Here is a 13,334-nt window from a genome sequence, read left to right as displayed (position 1 = left end):
GACACACTGAGACTGTACGTACTGACACACAGAGACACACAGACACTGACACACTGAGACTGTACGTACTGACACACAGAGACACACAGACACTGACACACTGAGGCTGTACGTACTGACACACAGAGACACACAGACACTGACACACTGAGGCTGTATGCACTGACACACAGAGACACACCGACACTGACACACTGAGACTGTACGTACTGACACACAGAGACACACAGACACTGACACACTGCACCTGCCTCATGATTTACTTATGAGCTTTAAAGAAACAGCCATCTCGTCCTTGATGCCCGCTCCTCAGAGCAGGTAAATGAGGTGGTTCCAGGGAAATGGGGCAACAGGCAGTCATGCAAAGCAGGAGACAGCAAATGTCCTGGTGCTGAGAGACATTGGCTTCACTTCCTAGAGGCTGGATGCCTGTCTTTAACCACAGAGCAGAGCCAGTCAAGCAGTGGCAGGCTAAGCTCCTGCGCCTGCAGGCAGTGTAGCCAGTCTTTGATATTGAGGGACAGTGGAAACAGGTCACTTACATTTGATGCAATGGAACAAGATTTAACTTGGTGCTGTGTGCTGCTGCTCTGAGAATCCTGGGCTCAAACAGTGTGTGTGAGGGGATCCTACACCCTCAGACAATGGGGCTGGGACACATTAGTTACAAGAGAGACCCTAGGGCAGAAAGTGCACACATTAGCTAACTGCATGGGCTTCCCTGCACTCTACTGGCAAATGGGGCTGGCTTGAACCCTCTGGAGACGTAAGGAAGAGTCTGAGCAGAAGCAGCTGGCATGCGCTTTGCATGAACTAAGCACCCTTTCTACCTGCAAGCGTAGGTCTACATCTGTTGGAGCACCCTCTAGTGGCCAATTCACCCCTCCCGTGTTCTCTGTGGGTCTGACAATAAAAATAATAATAATGACTGTCACTTGTATTTGAATACCACTGCGACTGGAAATCAGTTTCCACGTGTTGGGTTCAGGAAACCCATCAAGGCAAGCTGGTATCTACATTCCCTCCTACTGTCAGGCAAGAAGGAGTGATGACATTCTGTTGCACATTCTGCTTCCTTCATAGCAGAGCACCTGTCATGGCCTGTATCCTCCCGGGTCACTAAGTATGTGCTGCTTGAGGCAATCCTTGTAGCAGAGCTTGGGATGGCCTGTCTTCTTACTGCCTTTTTGAAATGAACTGTACAGAACTCTCTTAGGCAGTCGATTGTTCCAACTCAAGTCATTTTCCTCGGTGCTGGCATTGTTGCTAGCCGTAGTACTTCATCGTTGGTGATTTTCCTGGGTCATTTGATTCCCATTATGCTGCTTAGGTGGTGTTGTGGCAGGCAGTTAAGTTTTTGGATGTGGCACCAATCAAGGGGACAGGTCTCTAACGAGACTGACAATAATGCTGCATAATGTTATATTGCGTCTTTCACCTGTAAGTAACCTATAATACATTGCAAACAAGATGTCCAAGAATCACTTCACCCATCCCCCACCCCCCCTTCCCACTGAAATACAGACACCTCTGAGATAGGAGGCAGCAGCTATGTAATATGGCATCATTACACAGAAATTTTAGGACAGCAAGTGAAGAAGAATTCAAACCCAGTTGAAACCACCAGGGGGATTTAAAGAGGCAGAACAGAATAACAGATTTGGTCAGGACACCAGGGTTAATGCAAAAGGCCTTATTCTGATTTCAGTTATGTCAGTGTAAATCTGGAATGACTTCATCAACTTCAGTGGAGCTATTCTGTATTTGCCCTGGTGTAACTGAGATCAAAGTCTGGCTCCGTGACTCTTAGGGAAAGTGCCATGGGATCTTTAACAGCCCACTGTTAGCAAAGAACTTGGAATCTTCCATCTGAAGATGCCCCAATGATTATTCCATACAGCCTCCATACACACAGCTTGTTTCTGCAAACCAATTCCAGAGGTGCTGTATTTTACAGGGACAAGAAAGCTGACACTGAAATCACCCCACTTGGAGACAGCACGCTGAAGGCACTTTGGTTTATTTAGAGAGAGGCTCAGAGATGCTGTTTCTCTTTCCTTCGTTTCACTGGTATACGGAGCACCCTATGAATAGGATCCATATTTCACCAGATGGCTCAGCCAGAGATATCAGAGCCATGACATTCCAGGTGTCTGTGGACTATCCAACCTGCATCCCTTCCCTGGCATATTGAGCATCCTCAGAATACCCTCAGAATATCTCTTCCCCATGCTGGGCACCTGGGGGACCAAAGATTTATACCATCTTATTAGCAGATTGCACAGCCAGATGCTATCTGAGCTGTATGCTTTTGCTGGCAGATTGGGCAGCCGAGGTAAACTCATCCCATGCCATTGGATTGACACATTAGGCATCTGGTGAATATATCTTGTTCTTTGTTGCTTCAGTCACACTGGGGGCATCTGTAATATTTCTGAGCCACACTGATTCTCTGGGAGCATGGGAAACTGGGAAGTATGTGGTCCACATTCCCTCAACATCCGGATGACTACCCAGGGACTATCAGACCAGAACCGCTTCATCAGTATATTGCTAAATCCCAAGTGTCATAAACAGATAGCTAAGGGTTAATGTCTTTTTCACCTGTAAAGGGTTAGCAAACAGTGACCTGCAACACCTGACCAGAGGACCAATCAGGAGACAAGATACTTTCAAATCTGGGTGGAGGGAAGTTTGGGTGTGGGTCCTTTGTTCTTGGTCTGTTGTCTCTTTGGGCTCTGAGATTGACAACACGTATCTACAGGCTCTCTAATCTTCTGTTTCCAATTTGTAAGTACAAAGGTAGACAGACAGTATAGTCTCTTAAATTGTTTTTCTGTATTTGCAAATGTGTAGTTTGCTGGAAATATTTTAAATTGTATTTTTTCTGGATAAGGCTGTTTATCCATTTTCTGTAAAGCTGAGACCCTGTAATATTCCATCTTAAATTTACAGTGGATTATTTTTAACTCTTTTTGTTCTTTTATTAAAAACTTTCTTTTTTAAGACCTAATTGGATTTTTTACTCCTTGTAAATGCTACAGGTATTGAGTCTTACTCCCCAAGGACTGGTGGGAGGGAAGGTTAATTTCCTCTTTGTGTTAGATTCAACAGGAGCTTGAAATTCTGTAATTGCCATCTGTGAGGGGACGAAGGGGGAGAGAAACCTGATCTCTCTGTGTTTGTGTTTTCCAAGGAATGAATGGCAGGGTATATTCTCCTGGTGTACCCAGCAGGAAAGATCTGGAGAGGTAAAAAGAGGGGGAGGGAAATGGTTTACTGTCCTTGTTGTGAGACTCATAGGGAATCTGGTCTTGGGGGATCCCCAGTTGAAGGTTTGTGGGAACCAAGAGTTTATCAGGTACTCAGAATCCTGATTGGTGGCAGCATGTCAGATCTAAGCTGGTAATTAAGCTTAGAGGATTTCATGCTAGTACCTCATTTTTTGGACTCTAAGGTTCAGATTTGGGAAAGAATACTATGACACCAAGAATATCTGATCTATACTCCCGTTACTGGGACACAGGGCGGCCTGAATACTGAACATTCCGATTTTCTATCTGCTGGGGTGAAGGGAAGAACTTGCACTGCAGACCTGATGCTTCTTTGGCATATTTCATTTTAACTTGAAACATAGATCGAGCCACGGGACAAGAGACCATCACCACCAGGCCTGAATTCCAAAGCTCAGTTACAGATCCGAATCTGAGCTTTCCCAAAATTTGAGGACATGTGAATCCAGTGTCCCCATTGGGTCCATTGCAGCCTTCAGATCCAGATCCATGCACAAATGTCTCTAACGTTTGGGTAGGTTTGACTCCAGGGTAGTTGTTTGAGCCCATTTCTAGGTAACCTAAACGAAATTAAACCAATCATATTTTATTGTTTCAGTCACTTTATTTCTAATAATAATTACAATAATTTTTGCATGATAGTAGAGACCACAATGTGCTCAGTCTACAGAAAAATATAATCCCTGCTGAAATGGGACACTGACACTTGAAGGTCGTGTGAAAGGCCAGTTACTCTGTTCCAGGTGTTTGGAATAACAGAAGTAGTCATTGGGCAAGAGGAAAAGGGTTTTGGGGAGCAATCACAGGTGGGAGAGGGAAAGTGAGTGGCCATCCCAGACCACTGTCCCTTTAAGCCCAGCTGTGGGTCACACAAAGGCCATAATCTTTATTTGTTGCCATCCTTCCAGAGCTTCCTCCATGAGGCACAGCAGCAGGCAGCACACCTGCTCCTGTCTGCCTGGGGGGTCCTGAGTTGGAATGAAGGGCTGGGGAAAGACGAGATGGTGCCTGAGGTGGGGAAGTGTTATCCAGATTTTCCAATGAGTTCAAACCAGTACAAGGGTCTTTGCAAGGGACATTTCATATCTGGGGCTTTTCAGGGGGGCACCAGGCTGTAACTCACACCAACACACCCTCTTCCCCAAGAACGTGGAAGGGGCCGTGATTGCCCAAGAAGTACCTGTGTAGGAGCACCTTGTACTCATCTTAATATTGTACAGGGGATTTACTGCAAAGACCTTTGGCAAGTGAGCATTCACATACTCTCGCTGTTAGAGCAGGGAACTGGGAACCAGGACTCCTGGGTTCATAGAAGAGACCTATGCAAGATTCTTCCCTATTGCCTGATTTCTGGAGTTTAGTCCTAAATGTCCCAAGCAATCGAGCTCCCAGACCACCTTATAGATCTCACTGTCGGGAAGGCTGTCTTGATATTCCCTTTCCTAGTACCATTACTTGCATTCCAAGTTCTTTGGGGCAGGGACTGTCTCTTTGCTATATACGATGGGACTGCGGGGTCTCAGGCTACTGCAGAATAAATAATAACTAGGATTCCATTCCTCCTAGTGAATCCTCTGTATCATCATAAATAAGGCTTCTCCTTTCTGTGAGTTCACAGCCTTCCGATATTGTCAGGCTGTTAGCACATCCCCTTTCAGTCATTGCTTAGCTAAACCAGACGGATTCAGCTCTTTTAATTTTTCCTCACCTCCTTGATCATCCTTGTCATTATTCTCTGAACTCCTTCCAGTCTGTCGATGTGCATCTGGGAACGTGGTGCCCAGGACTGAACACGATATTCCAGATGTGGTTACCTCAGAGACATCAGATGCCAGAATCTGCAGCAAGCCTAAGCATCCACAGCTGGGTCCAGGTTTTCAGAAGAGCTTCAGCACCTGCTTAAGCACCTAATTAAAGGGCAAGCTTTTCCGACAATGAAACCTGGCCCACAGAGAGGGACTAATGCCTCTCTGCTTATGACTGCATGACCTTGGGCAAGTCACTTACTTGCCCTCCCTGTAACTCAGTTTCTCCATCTGTAAAATGAAGAAAATGATATGCTCCTGTGAGGCTGAATCAGCAAATGTTTGCAACGGGCCGTGATGGAAGGCACTGGAGCCAGGCAAAGTGTTATCACTGCAAGAAACCACAGGAGATCACGTTCCCTCATCAGCTGAACATAACTAGGAATGAAATTCTTTGGAATCATTTAAAATATACATGAGACCCAGGCTCTTCTCTACCCAGAAACAGGCTGTTATTTAAACCCTCACTGCAGATAGGATATAAACTGTTACAGGTTTCATAGGAAGCATCTTTCACAGCTAATCATTTTCTTTCCTTGAGTGTTTGCAAACCAGATACAGCCTCCTTTCAACTAGGTGCTCCACTCGCCAGACTGTTCTGTTCCCTCACTCCTGCCCCATCCCTTCCACCCTCTGCATCGTCTGGCAAGAGGAAAGCCCAGGCTGCATTAGGATCCTGCAGATGCTGGGACAGGCTTGCGTACAGTCCTGCTTCCGATGCACTGCAGGGGGATGCAGAGAACCTGTGCATCTGCCTAAGGTTCCCCTGAAATGCATCCAGCTCCAATCTTCTCCCCCGTCTCCTCCTGGCTCGGTTAGAGAGAAATCATGCCAACTGTACTCCCCAGCACTGCACGCACATCATTTTTTGTTCCCCTACAATCCAGCCCTTACCATCCCTGGAACACTGGAGCATCTTTACAACTGTAACCTGAGCAGCACTCCCCTGTTCCCCAGCAGAATGTGGAGCATTAAAATGAAGGCCCTGAGTGACATTCACCTGTGTACAGAAGGTGAGAGAAAGCCTGTGCTTCTCTTAAGCACAGCCTTCTTGCTGGCCCTTTGCACAGCAGGGACTAAGTGGGACTGAAGCGATGCGCAGGCTTTGTATTGACCCCGCTACACAGAGTGGAATTTCACTCCTCTGTGGAAGGGTTACGAGTGCAAACACCTGATCCTCCCTTCCTGCGAGAGCACCACATTGCACAGTAGCTCTCCAGAGCACAGCTGTGTTACTGCAGCATTCGGTAGCAGTAAGAGCATCTAGTCAATGTCCGTTTGGCTGCTTCAGTTGAACGGTCCCTTTGATCTCTATGAACACCATTGCCTCAATGAAGGGTACGGGGTTAGGGCATGCTAGGATGGGGCACTTCCTAACCCTCAAGAGACCGTTTACCCATTCCCCAGGCAAGCCAGTGGCAGGACAGTCAGCTTCAGAGCTTTCTTGCTCATATCCTAATGTCCTTCATGAGAGACCTGGCCCATGGCTGTTGGCATCCAGGATCCGGGGCATCTCAGCTCCAGCCAGAGGAAGCTGGAAAAGCCCTGCCCTCCAGGCTCATCTGCTTCCCCTGTCTTGTTGTGGACCATTCTGATTTCTGCAGCAGGGTCAGTCAGCCAGGGGCAGGGATGGCACTACATTAGTAATAATCAGAGTAATCCTCCTCTTCCTCGCTGGCTGTGGGAGCCTCTTCTCCTGAGTTCACTGGGGAGCTAAACAGGGCAGGAGGCGCAGCTTCTGCAGCAGAACACATAGGGCAGGAGAGAGGGATAAAGGAAAGGGAGAGGCAGGATCAGTGAGAGGGATAAGAGAAACCCAGGTGGGCTCTGTAGCAATTGTACCAGTTTCTGCCTCTGCCCATAATATAGCATCTTGGGAGGGTGTTTCTGACCTAGGCCTTTCCCCACTGAATGCCATGCAGCAAACCTGAGACTGGCCCCTGCCTCTGGCTCACAGGGGAGATCTGCAGACTATCTGCACATGGGCTGGCAAATCCTGAATCTCCCTCCTCCTCCACCTCTCTTCCTCTGGAATGAGTGGGACAGGGGCCCAGCCTCAGATCTTATAATTTACTCTCCAGTTTCCCCTAAAAATGGGGACAGAGCCAAGGATTTCATTGCAAAAGGCCTTCCCTCCCTCCCAATCTCCCTTTTTCCCTCTTTCTGTCCCCCTTCCCTTCATCCCCAATTGCCTTCATCTCCCTTCTCCCTCCTCCTTTCTCCTTGTGTCTACCTCTCCCCGTTCCAGCAACTCTGCTGGCATAACACGGTGTTTTCCAGAGAATACATCAAATCTCCAGACTGAATCCCACTTGATGGTTACATGGATGCAACTCAGTTGAAGTCAGCAGAGCTGCCCAGGTATAAACGAAGGCAGCCTAAACCTGCCCTGGCATATGAAGCCATGACAACCAACATTTCATTGCAGCCAGGCCTGCCTTTAATTCTCTGGGTCAAGGATGGAGCTTGGGACCTTCAGGAGGCCTCATACTGAGAGTGCAAGACTGTTTCTTTCATCTCTTGTTTCCTTGCATGCTCATAAAGTGGGCAGGGACACAGGTACCTGCACTGAAGACAGGAAGAGTAGCTTTGGCAGTGGCATTGCCCAGCTTGTTGTGTGCAATGCAGAAGTAGGCACTTCCGTCCGTCTTCCTCACCCCTTCAATCTGCAGCCAGCTGGACAGCTCATATCTCAAAGGGCCACCTCTGGACTGAGAGCAGGAAGAGAGTTAGGACAAATGAGTTCCACAGTCGATCGCCAAGCTGGGCCGGTCAGAAAATGGCACACACCCAGAGGGCCTCCAGATCTTACTGAGCATGGAGGATACTCACCGAGATGGAGATAAGTGTGTGATGCACCTGGACAGAGGTGCATGTCAGGGTCACTCATGAGGGTCGAGCTGAGTTGGGTTCATTCACTTAAGCGGAGCTAAGTCAGGGTCATTCACCTGCATGGAACTGCCTCAAGGACCCTCACCTGGGTGGAGCTGAGCTGGGAGACCCTTTGCCTAGGCGGGGCTGTGACAGTGTCACTCACCTGGACAGAGATGTGAGGATCATCTCAGGGTAGAGCAAATTCTTCTTCATCCTTCCTCCATTCCACGAGGGCCATGGGGTAGGCAAAGACCTCACACATGAAGATCACATCATGGCCCGACACATTCACCTGGTCTTGGGGATGGTGTTTGATCTGGGGAACTGCACAGAATCCAGACAAAAGGCCGAGGATTTTAGAAGCTCAGGAGGTCAGAACCTAATCTGCCTCCATCACCAGACAGAAATGAACCTCCCTTAACAAGAATCATACAAGTTGCTGCAGGAAGCATGGCAGAAATTTAAACAATCAAAGCATCTTATTAAGCAGCAGCTACTCCTATCCTATCTAGCCACTCACTCTGCCTGGTCAGCCTACATGGCTAGGAGACAACACAAGTCACCTTATACTGTAACGAGTGCGGCAATGAACCATGCCTTCTGCCTGATCCCAGTCCGCCGTATCAGAGGAAACAAACAATGTGAGAAATACACTGAATTCATTGTTGATTTTAGGTGTCACTAATGGGTCTGAGCCACAGAGTTCGGATTCGGATCCAGGTTGGAATTTCCCTGAAATCTAGGAGCAATCAGATCTGCGATTTGGCTTTTGGCCCATCTCTAGCCATTAATAATAATCACTACCATTAGCTTGCATTTCGCTAGAGCCTTTCATCCCAAAGGACCCCTGTGCTACAGGCAACTCTTACACACAGAAGTAGCCCCAGGGAAGCCAGTGGGAAAACTTGCATGAGTAAGGGCTACTGCTGGTGTGAGTAAGGGTTGCAGAATTGGGCTTTCTATCTCTAACCCCCACATATGATACATAAAATACATATGGAGCAAATACACATGTGGCACACACATAACCACATTTTAAAGTGCCATATCTCCAGGTGGGGTAAAGCAGCACTGCTGCATTGACTTATCTCAGATGACGATCTGGCCCCATATACTTATGTACAGTACATATGTATGTTATCTACTTATGGTGCATACAGATATACCCAGTAGATACATTCACATATGGTACATACATATAGTACTAATACAATATACCTATGGTACATGCACATATACAATAACATGGTACATAAGACACTGTGTACATATATCCATAGGGTACTTGCATACAATATGTATATATACAAAGAATACATAGAGACCATATATATGGTACACACGCACGGTACATACATAAATCATAACTCCAGTGCAGCTGCCTGTGGATGGGATGGGGAATGGATGTGTTTGTTTTTAATGTACACATGCACCTGAATATTCTCTCTGCCCAACCTCCTTTCATTATAAATCAGCACCTGAAGGAATCCGGCTCTGGCCTTTAACGCACGCCTGGGAGCGGGGTGGGGAGCTAGCTCACAGAGGAGCCCAGCGCACAAGGAAACCTGATTTGCAGGACAGCTCTGACAGCCCTTTAGGGCATTCAAGTCCCCTGATCTCTTGTGTGGATTGATCAAGGAAGGAGGTGAAAGGGTTTGCTGGCAGAAAGAGAGATTGAGAGGCTCCACCTGCCCAATAACAGCCTTGCTGAGAAGCCCAGAATGCTAAAGACTTCCCTGAAGGGCCCTCCCAGCCATCCAAGCTGTCCAATGATAGATGCCTGGCCAATGGAATCTGGCCATGGCTTGGAGGATTAGATGCCTCCTGTGCCATTCTTCACATCACCCCAGGTATGCTGGAAAAGTGGCCGGATCTCTCGTCTATCCCTGGGCCACCTTCCCCCTCCCAGTCTCTCTCCAAGCAGCAGAGGGCAAGCAAGGAGGTGGGTCGTTACCTGCTAGGCAGGGCCCATCGCTGGTGATGCTGAGGTTCTGCCCCTCTCTCTCACGCACGGCCTCCTGGAACTTGCAGATGTTCTGGTAGGTGATGTGATCGGAGCCACACACAGCCGCCTGGGACCTGCACACACATTGTGGCTCGGGGATCCCCCTATAGCCTAGCTCCTGGATGTCCAACTGGCACTCTAGATTCTCTCCGCACCGCCCATAGAAGGTGCCACTGCCATCCAGGTCGCAGAGCTGCCCCTCAGCATTCCCGCACTCCAGGCAGCAGCCACAGTGGTCACACACCAAGCCTGCTGGGCAGGTTGTGGCTCTAGGGCACAGCTGTGGCACGCACTGACACTGTCCTTCTGCACCCTCTTCTGCCCATGTGAGTCCAGTGGGATGCGGCAAGCAGGAGGCTCCATGGAAGGACCCATCACCAGCAGTAGCAACATCCTGCAGATTATCTCTGGGTGCCTCTTCTTCCCTGCAAGGAACATGGCACCAAGTCTTTTCTGACCCACTGGGAAGCGTGAGCTGGGTGCAGATGGAGCCTCACATCCCAATCCTCTAGTTTCCACTCAGAGCCGAACACTAATAACTCCAGCAGCATGAACTGCCCTCCTCTCCCCGCCCTCTTCTCACACCCCCATGGCAGGCAGGCTCTGGTTTCAATCAACAGCCAGAACAGAGCAAAAGGAAAGAGGATGTCTTTGGAGGGATCCAATCCAGAGACCATCTGTGTCCCACAGATGCTTCCCATTAAGAGTTACATTGCAAAGGGAAATAAATGCAAAAGGATCTTGCCTTGTCTTTGTAGTTGGCTGGATGGGTTTGTGAGGAGGAAGCACATGGAAAGGCCTGCTTTCTCCTTGGTCTCTCCTCCTCTCCAGTTCTCTCTGTTTAACTTTTTGCTCTTTCACCCTCACTCTTATCCTGTCGTCCTCTTTATCTATATTTATGGCAATAAGCGCTATATATAGATAAAGCTCCTTGTAGACTTTGTCTGGGTTTTTCAGCCATCCTATAGACTTCTATAGCAGGGACAGAATTCGCTATTCAGTCCTAGCGGAGAGATTTACAGCACCTATAGCAAGGTGATCTATTCAGTTCTATGGGGCTTCCCCCTAAGGGTTCTCTGCAAGGGTACACCTACCCTTGGAGCTGGGGGCGGAATTTCCACTCTAAGGAGACATGCTCCCATTAGCTCTGAAAAGAGAGTGTAGCCAACATGGATGAGCGGCTGGACAGGCTAGCTGCCCCAAGTACAAGCCTAGGGACTGGGCTGGGGATGTACTCGGGGCAGCTAATCCATCCTGCCACCCATGCTGCCATGGCTACACTCTGTTTTTAGCATTCTAGCCATATGAGAGCTCACACAAGTGTGTCTTCCAGCTCCAAGTGAGGCCAGACCCTAAAAGTATTGCCGCATTCTCCTGTAAGCTCCCAAACCCTACAAGTCTCCTACCTGTCTCATTCTAGTATAAATCAGGAGCAGTGCCACTGGGATCAAGGGAGTTACACTGGTATAAGGCAGATCAGGACTAGGCCTCAGCTCTTGCATTAGTGACAGAGTGTGGCTGGTGAAACACTGGAGTATTTTAAAAAAGCAGTGGGGTTTTCTCTTTCTGTCTCCACCCTTTATGTTTCTCTTCTCACCCTCCTCTCTTTCCTTCAGATCTCTTCCCTCTCCCTCACACTCCTATGGCCTGATTGTGATTCACTACCACACTGATTAGTACCTTACTCCACAAGCAGTGTCACTGGCTCCATAGGGGCTATTCCTGGCTCAAGGTATTATTCCTTGTGCATAAGGGCAACCTGTTTCCTTTCTTTTCTCCAATCTCCTTCCTCACTGATTCTTCCTTTCTCAGCTGTCCCTATTTCGCTGAGAGCTCCCCTATTCCCAGGATTCTCCATAGCCCATCTTGTCTTTGCAGATGCTAAACCCAAGGTTGATCCACTGCTATATGCAGCCACAGAGTGATCCTGGACCTTCCACCTTCAAACATAGCCCAGCACAGTCCCTGCAGGGAAGGGAGAAAAATCCTCCCTCCTCTTGTATTTATCTCTGCTGCTAAGTTGTGCAGGTGGCACCGTCAGAGACAGCAGGTGTGATTGTGACAGCTTGCCTGACGGAGACTAGCAAGCAGCTGTTCTTCCTTTCCCGGGGGCAGCACTGTGTGTTCAGCCCCTGGCCTCCATTCTAGCTTTTGTGTGGAATGAGACTTGATAATTGAGGCCAGACTCCTTCTTGCTGAGCTGCTCAGATCAGAGGGGAAATTTACTTGCCCTTCACTTTGCTTTGACTTTCTCAGATTCCTTTTCAAGTTCCTGCTGGCCCCAGATCAAGGTCATTTGGGCAGTTTGAGTGATGATAGAGCTCTTTCAAGAAGGAAAGACAGCTGGATGTGGGGCTGCTCTGTTCTTTGGAGAATTTTCCAGGAAGAAAGCGTAGGGAATGGAGATAAAAAAATTGGTGGAAGGGAACTACTCTCTGTGTCAGTTGAGGCAAGGATTGTAGGCACAGGCAGGCTGGGTGGTATAGAAGCTAAAAGTGCTGAGATCTCTCATTGCTGGTGGGCTATGTTCAGAGCTAGGAAGATTTCTGGGGCTGACAAGAATGCAAAAGGTCAGAGCTTATTGTTGGGGGGGTACCACAGACCATATGTCAGATCTACAAACTCTGATGATCAAAGTCTTCATCTCACCTTTGCCCACATACATCATATACCTATACTCACTGCTTCCAAGCTCCTATTCTGCCCATGCATGCCCTGTAAACCTGACATGAGACAAAAAAGAGATACCAAGAAGGAAGTTAAAATAGAGATGCAACTACTGCTGTCTATTTGCAGGGTGCCTGCCATGCTGGGTCTTTAAATGCCATGCAATGAAGAGCAAATAGAAAGCATTTCAAACCTAAAAAAACCAGCCAGACAAATAAAGCACATGGCTATCTAGCAAAATCATGCCACAACCCAGCAACAAAAGGACAGACTCAACTCAGTAGAAGGAGGGGAAGGGGTGAAATTTTGATCCTTTGCTGTACCTCTGAGTTGTGTATGTGGCATCTGGATATTGTGCTCATGGGATAGATAGATAGATGATAATCTGTTCCTAGGATATGAGGCTAGGATTTGTTGTTTGCCTTTTGCTTTAAAAATGTAAGACTTAGCTAAAGCTGCATGCAGCTCAGAGTTGGGGGCTACAGGGCCATACATACTACAAGGTAAAGCCTACATTTTCAGCAATGACCTCTGATTTGGAACACCCAACGTGAAATACTTCCTGGACTCCAGTTTTGAAGAGTACCCACAGCTCTGACTCAAATGATTGTAGGTTGTAAAGGCTCAGTCCCTCTGCAGCTCAGGCCCAAGATGTCTCAGGTTAGGCACCCAAAATTAGTTACCTAAACT

At 48.0% G+C, this 13,334-nt stretch overlaps 1 pseudogene; it reads right to left on the bottom strand.

Moving 5' to 3' along the window:
- Nucleotides 1-4,888: 4,888 nt before the first annotated feature.
- Nucleotides 4,889-12,642, bottom strand: LOC116836916 (kazal-type serine protease inhibitor domain-containing protein 1-like; annotated as a pseudogene).
- Between the last annotated feature and the right edge of the window lie 692 nt (nucleotides 12,643-13,334).

Source organism: Chelonoidis abingdonii, chromosome 2 (assembly GCF_003597395.2).
Source record: "Chelonoidis abingdonii isolate Lonesome George chromosome 2, CheloAbing_2.0, whole genome shotgun sequence".
Classification (NCBI taxonomy): Eukaryota; Metazoa; Chordata; order Testudines; family Testudinidae; genus Chelonoidis; species Chelonoidis abingdonii.
Note: the sequence above shows the minus strand (reverse complement) of the source record. Positions and strands in the feature narration are given on the sequence as shown.